The sequence below is a fragment of the Ipomoea nil genome, unplaced genomic scaffold (genome assembly GCF_001879475.1).
Source record: "Ipomoea nil cultivar Tokyo-kokei standard unplaced genomic scaffold, Asagao_1.1 scaffold1317, whole genome shotgun sequence".
NCBI classification, from domain to species: domain Eukaryota; kingdom Viridiplantae; phylum Streptophyta; class Magnoliopsida; order Solanales; family Convolvulaceae; genus Ipomoea; species Ipomoea nil.
Window position 1 is genome coordinate 2448393 of NW_017617745.1, and position 12058 is coordinate 2460450.

Genomic DNA, 12058 nt, shown 5'->3' on the forward strand with positions numbered 1-12058 from the left:
ATAAATAAGGGACATAGGAGGCACCTAGAACCCCCACCACAATAATCTCTCACCACACAAGGAATTCCAAGAATTCCCCTAGGAGAAATCAAGAAAGAAGAAAGGCTTAGAGAAAGACCCTTCATAGCCAAGGAAATCAATTAAGGCTAAGAGGTAACCCATGTCTCAACAAAACCTATTTTCTTAGCTATGATCTCTCTCTTAGGCATCCTCCTATGTTCTTGTGTCTTGGTGAATTGTTATGATATTGATGGTGAGATCTTGATAATTGGTGATATGGTTTTATCTTGATAATCTTGATGATGATAAGGATTTCTTGATGATTGTGTGATGTTCTTGATGAATCTTGATATTTCTTGATATTAAAAGATGGGTTACGTTCTTGATGATTTAATTGTGATTAGAGCCCTAGGATGTAACGTGAAACTCGTATGATGTTCTTAATGTATTGGGTGGGAATTCGCATGTTTGGGGTGTTAATTATGTTTAGAAAGCATGATAGGATATGTGCCGTATGTTTCTCGCTTTTGATCCGTTAATTGTCTACGTGTTGTCATCAATTGCGTTTAAAAGTGTCTAAGCATGGTCTCGGGTTCCACAAAGGTTCCCGGGGCGTTATTGGTGAAAAAGAGTCAGTGGGGGTAGGTGGGGGTAGGGGACCCGCCACCTACCCGCGGCCAGTTTTGACGTCACCGGCAGCGGGCAGCCGGCGGGCAGGCGACTGCCCTTCGGGCACCCGCTGCCCGGAGACTTGTCACCGGCGGGCAGCCGGCGGGTGACTCTTCACCCACCGGCTACCCGCTGGAAATTCCCCCGCCTCGGGATTCCGGCTTCCCCGTTTGATCTTCCCCCGACCCCCGTGGTGTCCCACCGGACCCCGTCCATCGTGCCTATGTCTAGTTTGATGTTCGGGTACCATTCGTAGGTTGAATAAGTCTTATATATTGCATGCTAGTTGAATTGGTATCCCGTTGGCCTAGGTGTAAGGAGTATGAACCCCTTAGGAGTATTCTTAGTATGTGGATGATCACGCATAGGTTTCGTTATACGATTTCTCCCCTTTCCCAATGTGTCAATGTGGGTTGCATGTGTTTGCTATGTGTTATGTGTGCATGAAACCCCAATTTGGTTGCGATCAAATTGGTTATTCCTAAGCTGCGGTTTAGAAGCTGGCTGCGGTCAGATTTACACTCTCGGGCTGCGGTCCACCATTTGGTTGCGATCAAACGTTTTACATGAGCTGCAGTTCATATTCCTGGCTGCGGTCAGATGACTACTCTTGGGCTGCGGTCCACTGTTTAGTTACGATCAAACATTATGATGAGCTGAGGTTCATCGGTCGGTTGTGATCGACCCCTCCGTGTTGCGATACGGGGCAGGGTGCTGCGGGGCCGTGTCAGAGCTATATGCGCTGACCCTCATGTATGGGCATGCGATTGGTCCTGTGGCGCCATCAAAGTGTGCTATGTGATGAGATATGGATGGTTTATTGTTATGAATATTATGAAAGCGTGACCATAGGATACATGCTAGTAAATCGTATATGTTTGGTTATGACTATTGGTTGTACTTATCTCTATCTGTCAAGTCTATTCCCTACGCTTGTGAATTGTATATACTTGATTATGACTGTTGGCTGTGCTTACCCCTATCTGTCGAGTCTATTCCCTGTTTTGAAAGCTAGAGTCTCTTAGGATATATCTTCATGCTTCGAAATGGTTTTTCGTATATCTATGTATATATCTATATGCATTGTATTTCAACGCGTTGGAGTGGGTTACCAGCATCTCTCGCTGAACAGATATATTTGGCTTTCAGGCACAGAGGAGTAGGCACTGGAGCGCGCTAGATTCTTGGAGCATAGAAGTAGATAGTTTCCCTTTCGGCCTGCGTGCCATGCTTATGCATTTACATTATTGAGGATATTAGTTAGTTAGCCTGTGCACCTGAGTTCTCTAGCTCAGGTGTGGCATAGCACCCCGTACTCTTTATATTATGTTTTGGGATTTAATGAGAATTTACCTTTATTATATAAGCCTCAAAAGTTTAAAAATTTCTGGGTGTTACAGTCGTCCCATCTTTTATGTGCTTCTTTCAGGTGATGTTTAGACGAGAGCGCGGTTTAGTGCCAGCTAGTGTAGCTCCTTTCTTGTGTTTTGTGGCATGTGAGCGTAGTTTAGACTTAGTACTTTGAACATGTATGGTTTTAGATGTTGAATTATGCAGATGTTAGCCTGTGTGTTCATCTCTAGATGAGCGTGGCATAGCACCCCTCTTACTTCCAGTTTATATATTCCTCTTTCAGTCTTTCGCTGTGTTTGATGTTTTGTTTAGATATCTGCATATTTAAGGCTTTAAATAGCTTGGAAATTTAGGGGGTGTTACAGTTGGTATCAGAGCCTAGGTTTGAGCCTAGGAGGTTAAAGTCTAGACTTCTAAGTGGCTAAGTGTGGTTTGAGACCTTAAAGTGACCTTAAGAATCTAAGTGTTAAGCTTAGGACTCTAGGTTGCGCGGTGAGCTGTGTGTTGCTTTCAGTTATTTGCTTGTTTGTTATCTTTTTGGTAACTGTGTTGTTGTTGTAGAAGTTTGCGATGCCTCCTCGTCCACGAGCGCGTACCCCGACGAATGAGCAGCTTGCTCAGAACCTGCAGCAGTTGACACAGACGATGCAGACTCTTAATGAGGCTTTGTTGAACAACAACCACCCCGTGCCACCTCCTCAACCTGCTGGGCACAGGGACATGGGTCGTTTGGTGTCGGATCATAGGCCGCCGACCTTCGCGGGTGAAGAAGACCTGGTTGTTTTGGAGGAATGGACGAGAGTGTTCGACAAGATCTTCGCGGTTGTAGGTTACCCCGATGAAAGAAGCGTATAACTGGCAACGTTCTACTTCTTTCATGAGGCGGATCTGTGGTTGATTCATGAGGGTCCGACCTACCTTGAGGAGACTGAGTTTGATTGGTCTGCGCTTAAAGATAGGATGCGCGAGAGGTTTTACCCGGCACACGTGTGAGCCGCCATGTATGAGGAATTCCTCCACCTGCAGCAAGGATCTCTGTCTGTGGTCGAGTACCACAAGAAGTTTTTGGAGTTAGCGCGCTTTGCTCGGATGCTCGTCCCTACGAAGCTCGCTAAGGTCGAGAAATTCGTTGCCGGCTTGAATTATGAGGCACGAAAGGCTTTGACCGTGAGTAGGCCGAGTTCTTTGAAGGATGCTTATGTGAGTGCCGCGGATCTGTACCGTGTTCAGCAGCTCCAGCGAGGGCCTTAAGAGCTAGCGAGGAAGAGGACCGAGAGCGGAGGTTCTTCCACCTTTAAGAAGTCTCGACCGAGTTTTCAAGCTAAGAATGTGTCATCTTCAACCCAAGGACCCAACCGGATGGAGCAAGGGAATCAAGTCAAGGCACCTTCTTGTCATCGATGTGGAAAGGTTCATGCCGGTCAGAGTTGCAATGGTTTCGCGTTACGATGCTTTCGTTGCGGAGATAGGGGCCACAAAGTTGCCGAGTGCCCTCACCAGGCCAATCAAAGGGCGTTGCCGCCACCCCCAGGAGCCGGAGGAGCAGCGAGAGGTAGCTCGAGCCTCGGAGCAGCTGGGGCCAGGTCATCGGGGAGAGTCTTCGTGATGGGGCGTTCTCAGGCGGAGACCAAGGGTTTAGTAGAGGAGGAGCTAGCAGGTAATTCTTTTCTAGCCTACCCTTGTTTTTAGAACGCATCTCGTTCCTTGTTTGCCTTGCGTGTTCCCTTGTATTTCTTCGTTGTCTACTTGAGTTACTTGCCTATCCTTGACATGTTGTTTCCTTGATAATGATTCCTTTGGAATTAAGTGTAAGTCTTTCTTGATGAATGATTCTCTTAGTTTTATGAGTAAGCCTCGTGATGGAGTTAGTTACTCATTCTTAGAATGAGTCATGCTTGGGTTAATTTTTATAACCTTTGCATTTGGGTATTCTTGCAACCTTTCCTTTTGAGAACCACCTAAATTTCTCTAAGTATTCTTTGAACTTGGGAATAAGAAATCCATACAAAACCCTATCTTGTGTAGCCTAAAAGTCAAGTGAAATGTTTATTTACAAATCTTGAGTTTCGAACCCAGGTATACACTTTGCCAACCCAACTCCTAAACCACCTAAGCTAATTATCTCTCTTAAAACTCACCCAATTTTAATTCCATCTAAACCATAAGTTTCCACTTTACCCAAATCCCCAAATTAAATCATCTTTTCCCCCATTCTTCCCCAAATCCCTAAGCCCCAATTTCTTTTTCCTTTCCTCCCCTCCCTACCCGTGAGTCAGCCGAGAGACACCCCTCCCCAACCCGTCACCACCTGCCCATCGCCGACCTGCCACCGCCGCCGCCCGTTAGAGCCGTCGCACGCCAGAGCCTCCTCGCCGAGCTGCTGCCGGGTCGCCTCGTCGAAGCCGCACCGCGAGAGAGAGAGACCAGCGAGAGAGTGAGAAGCAGCGAGAGTGAAGAAGAAGTGAAGAGGTGAAGCTTTAGGTGTTCCTTTTGAGCTTTGGGTCATCTCCTACCATACCTAGAAGATCAAGTTTGGCTAGGAAAGCAGAATGGGTGGATGCCCATTACCTTGTTCTTGAAGGTAAAGCTTTTGACCCAGAATCTTTTCCTAATTCTTTGTTGGATATGCTTAGATTCCAAGGTTTGTTGGATGGGTTCCTCGCCATAAGGGCCGAGACTTACTCGAGTTTGGTTAAGGAATTTTATCGTCACATGGTTGTGACAAAGGATGGTGATAAGCTTGAGATCACTTCTAAAGTGAGAGGTGTGAAAGTAGTTCTGTCTGAAAAGAGGCTAGCTCAGCTTTTGAGTCTATCTGCTTCGGGAGTTGCTCAGTATAGCGGTAACTCGTGGATTAGTACGGATACCATGGGGTACCAGGACTATTTGAGTTATTTGTTGGGTCGCACGAGTGGTTTCACTCAAGCTTCAAGACCAGAGAAAAAGTGGTTGTCCGCAGAGCAAAGGATCTTGGTTATGCTGGTATCGGACTGTTTGTTGCCCAATAACAACAAAAGTAAGTTGTTGGGAAAGTTGGAGTGCACCTTTGCATTTTGCCTTAAGAAGATGGTCAAGTTCAATCTGCCGGCTTTGATGTTGCAACATATGGTTTTCTGCCGTGATCATAACCGAAAAAGCCTATCGTATGGGATGGTGTTGAGCTGGATTCATGTTAAGAAAGGTGTAAGTGTTGAAGGTTGTTTGCCGAAGACCGTGGGAGAGTTGGTGTTGGATGCCACCAATCTCCGAAGTTGCAACTTGTTTCAGTTGGACGATGGTGATTACATCACTCTCGAAGAAGTTGCAAGGAAATCCCCCGGAGAAAGAGCCGAGTTGGCAGCAGAGCTTGGGATTCATGCCGGGAAGTTGAACCTCACAGTCCAGAGTTTGGGAGGCGATGAAGAAGATGAGGGTGAAGCAGGTCGTGAGGAAGAAGTGGAAGCACCGGAAGCTGCCGAGGCCGAGGAAAGTGATTCCGAAAGTGAAGAGAACCAAAGAAGAAGGGAAGCCCGTACCAAAAGGGAGCATGATGCCATGACGCATGAGGAACGTGTAGTCACCTTGCTTCGTCAACAGAACCGCATGTTTGAAGAAGGCTTCGCGTACATGAAGACGCAGTTTGTTGCCGTGCACCAAAGGCTAGATCAGATTGAGGCCAGTTCAAGCCGTAGAGGTGGGGATGATGAAGAATCCGAGGAGAGCACCGATGAGTCGAAGAGCGAGTCGTTCTAGCTCGGTGTTGTGGTAATCTTGTTTGCCCTTTTCTTAGTTATTGTTATCTTCTTAGTTGTTGTTACCGTTGGTAGTTGCTTGTTGTTTGCTTTGTTGAGTAGCTAGTTTTGTGGTTGGTGCTTTGAAATAGTTGTTAGTTCGTAGTTGTTGGCTAGAAGTTGGTGGTTGTGTTTGGTTTAGAGTTTGATATGCTCAATATATTCGTTGGTTAAATTCCTCAAATTCTTGTTTTAGTATACCTTCTTTCTTGCTTTGAATCCTTTTGGATTTTGACCAAAAGAGATTGTTCTTGGCAATCTTGTCACATAATTGTTTCGTTTCACCGTTTGTTTTAATTCGTCGTACCCAAGCTTCGGGGACGAAGCTTCTTTGAAAGGGGAGAGGATGTGACACCCCGTAATCCAAATTCAATTATGGGATTAATTAAGTAATTAATCCTAAACCAATTGGTATTTTAATTCCAAAAAATCCTGAAAATTCAATAGTCGGGGACTAGTAATTGACTAGTCAACCCCAAAGTCAAGTTGTACCTTGAGCTTTGAGAGGAGTTCCCTTGTCCCCTTACACCTCTTCATTTTAGTAAGGGTATTCATGACTTTTCACCTTGTGTTAGTAATGCAAGCTAACCTAGTAGACAATCCTCATTTCTCTCCTTACACTTTCCAAACTTTAGCTCTACCTTCTCTCTAAAAATGTAGATAGCTTTTCTTCCAAGCCAAGTTGAAGCTTTGTCAAATCTTCAAGAGTTGTCTCCAAGATTCTACCTTTCATACATTTGGGCATCTAGGAGGGTAAGATCTATGTTCATCTTGTGTTTTTAGTGTTTTCTTAGGTGTCTTTTCTTAAAGATAGAATCTTTATGATCTTTTGGTGTGTTCTTGAAGTGGGTTTGGAAGGTGAGCCTTATTAGGAGCTTGGTGAAGTGTTAAGTGAAGGTTTTTGTCTACAAGAGGTAACCCATGCTCTACAAAATCTATTTTGCTTACCTATATGAAGATTTCTTGGATCCTACATGTGTTTTGCTATGAAATGTGAGTGTTTATGCATTGTCTTGTGAAAATGCATATCTAGAGCTTGTGCTTAGGGTTCTTGTATGCTATTGCTTGGCTATTCCTTTGATTCAAGTCATTTTGTTGTATTTGGTGAGATTTGGCATGTTTTGGACTTGAATTTGAGCTTGGTGTTGAAAATCCCCGAAGGGATTATTTTGGGCACAGGTACGTACCCGCGGGCGGAACTGCGGGCAGTGGCCTACCTGCCGCCCACCCGCGGGGTACAAGTTGGCCGGTGGGTGTGTACCCGCGGGCGGAACCACGGGTAGGGGCCTACTCGTGGGTCCACCCGCGGGGTACGTAATGTGGTTTGGCGGGGATTTGTTCCCCGTGATTCTTTTGACTCGGTATTTGGTCTTTTGACTTCCCGATGTTCTTTTGTGGAACTATTTGAGCATCTTCTTGATGTTTCGTATGTCTAGAACTATATGGTAGGAATCAATGTAGGTTTTGGTGTCTTGAATCATGCTAAGTGTTCAACATTGTGTTTCGTTGAACCGTGATGAGTCTTGTGTGTTCTTCGGAACTACGTTTGGTTTACCGGTTTGATAAGCATGCTAGTTCGGTGTTTAAATGCTAGCGTATGTGTTGTTTGTACCTTCCTATCGTTGATGATAACTTGTGTTATTCATCGTTATTGTTGGACTGTGATCCATTCCTTGATTGAGTATGGTTTCATATCTTCGTTGTGATCCGTTGATTGATTCCTGTTGAGGTGTGATGTGTGTGTGGCTTTACCTGGATTGCACGATTAGTGGTATGGGACACTAGTCACCAAGGTATTGTAGTGGTCCTCGTGGTGGCCATGACGTGATTATGGAGTTTGTGACCTTTATGTAAGGTTCACGTATTTCTTGGGTGGCATGTGTTGCCGTGTGTGTGATCGGTACCCTCGTGTACTATGAAATCGGTGGTTCTGTTGGAGGGACTGTTGGAGGGGGAACGACGGTTCCTGGGGGAATAAGGTTGGACTTGGTGTACAGGGGTCCTGGAGGTTAAGGTTGGAACTAGATATAAGGTTGGGGGTAGCCATAAGGTTGGAACCGGGCATAAGGAAGGCATATCAATTCGTGATGGGTGATGTCACGAAGGCTTGTGTAGCCGTTGTTTTGAGTTCTCTTCTTGTGACGTGTGTTGTCACAAAGGCATGTGTTGCCTAAGCATGTGTTGCCATTGGTCGTGTCCTTATTCTTTTGAGTTGTGCATGTCGGGTGTTAATCTATTGTGTGATGATAGATTATACCTTGAGCCGTCCTTGTGAGTTGTTGTTGTCCTTTGTGGTCTTGGGATGTGTTCCCTTATCTTGTAGTTAGTTTAGCCTGTGCATCTGAGTTCTACAACTCAGATGTGGCATAGCACCCCGTACTCTTATGTTTAGTAATACTCCGTTTTGGGATTTAATGAGAATTTACCTTTATTATATAAATTTTAAAAGTTTCAAAATTTTGGGGTGTTACAGGTAGGAACTGATATAAAGACGGAGGGGAGCTACAAGGTTGGAACTTGGTATAAGGTTGGATGATGGATTGTGTGCTTTGTCGATTACTTGCTAACTGTCTTGAATGCCTTTGTTGCCTCTATTTGTTAATTATATGCTTATCTGCCTGTCATGTCCCGTAACGTGTTCTTAGGACGCATGCTAGTCTTTATGATTATCCTATACTGTTGAGTCTGTTATGGCATCTTGAGTCTTGATCTTGGATTTAAATTAGAGTCCCGTAAGTATATATGTATTCTAGTTTCAAAATGAGTTTCTTATATCTACCTATATTGTACTTAACACGTTGGAGTGGGTTACCAGCATTATTTCGCTGACAGTTGTTACACCGAATGTTTTTCAGGATCAGTTGAGTAGCTTCGGAGCGCGCTAGTTGGATTCGTGGACTTAGTTAGATAGTTCTAGCATTGATGGCATGCGTGCCTTGATTTATATTTGAATATTGACTACGCTTTGTTAGTTAGTTTAGCCTGTGCATCTGGGTTCTCTAGCTCAGGTGTGACATAGCACCCTGATTATCATGTTTAGTTTACACTCTGTTTGGGATTTAAATGTTAGACTCGCCTTTATTTTATAGATTTTAAATATCTCAAAATTCAGGGGTGTTACAGTTGGTATCAGAGCCTAAGTTCTACCCTAGCACAATGCCTTTAGGATAAGACTTTGGGACATTAAGCTTGAACTCTAGGTACTTACATACTAGGGATGTTAAGAGTTAGACTTTAAGAATCTAGGCTGCATCTATGATAATACTCTAAGTTTGAGACTTTAAGATGTTAAGCAGTAACTCTAGGTGCTTAAATACTTAGGACTTAAGAATCTTAGGATGCGTGGTGAGGCTGTGAGTTTATCTATCATTGTCTGCTTAACTTCTCCTCACTCTATCCTGTGTTTAGCTTAAGAGTTCCCCATAACTATAGCATCAAGGTAAGGATGCGAGCCCCTAACTTACCGTTACGATCGGTACTGATCCTATAAACACCGGAATGGCGCCAACGAGGAACCAGTCGAGAACCCCCGAGCCTCCTACCCAAGGTTCGTTAACCCAGAACCTACAACAGCTGACTCAGGTCGCCCAGACGTTGAGCAACGCCATCCTTAATAACAACAACTGACTACCCCCCCAACGGGAACCCAGACGTGGCTCGCCAAACCTCGAGCCATCGCTCACCTATCTTCGCAGGGGAAGAAGATCCTACGACCCTCGAGGAATGGATCCGAGCGTTCGACAAGATCTTTGAAGTAGTGGAATGCCCGGAAGGATGCCGTGTGGAACTAGCCTCGTTCTACTTCGGACATAAGGCTGATCTTTGGTGGGTTCACGAGGGACCTGCCTGTAGGCAAGAACCGGGATTCAACTGGGAAACCCTGAAGGCTCGGTTATGGGGACGTTTTTACCCCGCGCATGTAAGGGTAGCCATGTACACAGAATTCCTCCACCTGAAATAGGGGATAACTACAGTGGTGGAATACCACAAACGATTCTTCGAACTAGCTTATTTCGCACCTATATTGGTACCCATAGAGGCGACTAAAGTTGAGAAGTTTGTGACGGGTCTCAACTTCGAAGCTCAAAAGGCCCTAACTGTAAGTAAGCCCAGAACCCTCCACGAGGCTTTCGCTAGCGCCGCCAACCTTCACTGAATCCCAACCTCTACAACGGAGAGTTCAGGACCAGATCCAGAAAAAGGAGTAACGGAAATGGGAGACCACCTGTAAAGAGAACTAGAACGCCAATTAAATGCAAGGAAGTGAAGTAGCGCATGAACAACACCTTCGCTTAATCTTTAGTGTGAGGTAAGTATATCATGTTGACTTATGAACCCTTTGCCTCAGCTTAAAATATCATTCGCCCTTGAATCCCAGCCTCTCTATATTCCTAATTGTTGAAACCCTTGCCTCGAATCCTTAGTTATCCTTGAGAGCAATTAAACACCCGTTATGCCTTACTCTTTGTTGCATCTAATTCATCCTTGGAAACCTTAAATAATTATGAGCCTGGAATCATTGCCATTGCTCTAATTTTGTATCCCTCTCTTTCGAACCCTTGCTAAAACCCTACAAGTGGTGTAAACCCCTTGCTTTGTCTAAATGACGTGAAGATTGATGCTTATTAGGATGGTGTTAGGATAGTTGTTAAAAAGGACTCGGCGTGTTAAGCAGAGACGACGGACACATAGGAAGTACCGTGCACTAAGATTCACTGCAATGAAGATCTTACTTTGGAATAAGGACCTTGATGGTTTTAAGGCACCGTAAGAAGTACATGCGACACACAAAATCTCCAAATGTCATGCGACGTCGAGAGCAGTTAACCAAATACATTCCAAGAAAGAAAAAGGCATCACTAAGCATTTGGTCGCCAAAGGATTAAATGAGACCGGACGACAAGCCAAACTTCAAGAAAGACCAAAGGAGGCTTGTCATTAACCAAGACAAGGAAAAGACAAAAGCTGGAATACAGTCAGCTACCTTACGAAAATTCCAAGATTTGTTAACTGTGAACAGGACTCCACCTATTGAGCAATTAAAGACATGTGAGAATCCTTGGAGTAAGGGACCATGGATTTCCCTAAGGTGTTGACCTTGGTAAACGACCTCGGCCCACGTCTCGTTCTAAAAAAAGGTACTATTAATTGCGTTAGTTGTGAAAGTTACAGTTGAACCCTACGATTCAACCAACTGTGAAGGGTTGACACAAAGAATCGTGCAAACCAAGAAGTCGAGTTGAGAACTCGTGCTACGGACTTACAAGGGCCTAAAGACAAACACCAAGGATGGGCCGAGTTTTCCACAACCATGGTTATCGTTCGAGTAGTCAAAGGGCCCCCTTACGAAGTTTTGTAAAGAGCAAGACTGTCGAAACCTATAGTGCAAGCCTATTCCAGTCCTTAGCCCTTTTGTTTACCTCACTAAAGATCCCTGAATCCGTATAGAATAAACAAGACATCCTTTCATCTAAAGAGACCGAAAGAAGACAATTAAAGACTAAGAAACATTCCTTATCGTAGATCTCATGCGTCCATTCTAGAATCATACATTTAAGGGAAGTGTAAGGAAAACTTTGTTATCATGACCTCGGTGACTTTAAAGATCAACGAGGAAATAGAACAGCTCATATGGATCACCAAGCCATCCCGTGATGAGAGTCAATAAATGGCTGTGTTCCAAGGAAGAGAGAAGTGTGTCAAGTGCTCTCAATACTAAAAATATCACCAAAAGGGCGCAACAAACCAAATCTCAGAGAGGACATGAAGTCTTGCTAAGAATTTCATCCACCAAGGAAGAGATGGAATTCAATAAAACAAGGAAGTCAACCCGAAGTTCCTTGATCCTTAGAAAACCTTAGCAAGAATCGAGAGTCAAGACCTAAGGATTGGCCTTGCTAACCGACTAGGTCTAGACTTTTGAGCATTCTTGGGGGAATATGCACGGAATTCATCACGAGAATTCCTTCGAAAGCGGTAAAGATGGATGAGGCTTTATCTTGGGAAGAAAAGATCAACGAAAATCCTAGAGTCAATCGGTACCAAAGCTAAAGAAAGAGGATCATCAATTCGTCATTTCGTCGGAATCAGGGCTTCAAGCCAGAATGATCACTCAAAGTTGAGAATCCTTAACCCTATTCTAGCCGAATTCTTCCCCTCCTTTGCCATTCAAATGCCACTTTGTTGAAGAAAACCCATTCTACCCTTCCAAACTCATACTTGATTCCTTATTCAAATAATTCAATACAAGGTAGCAACCTTATTGC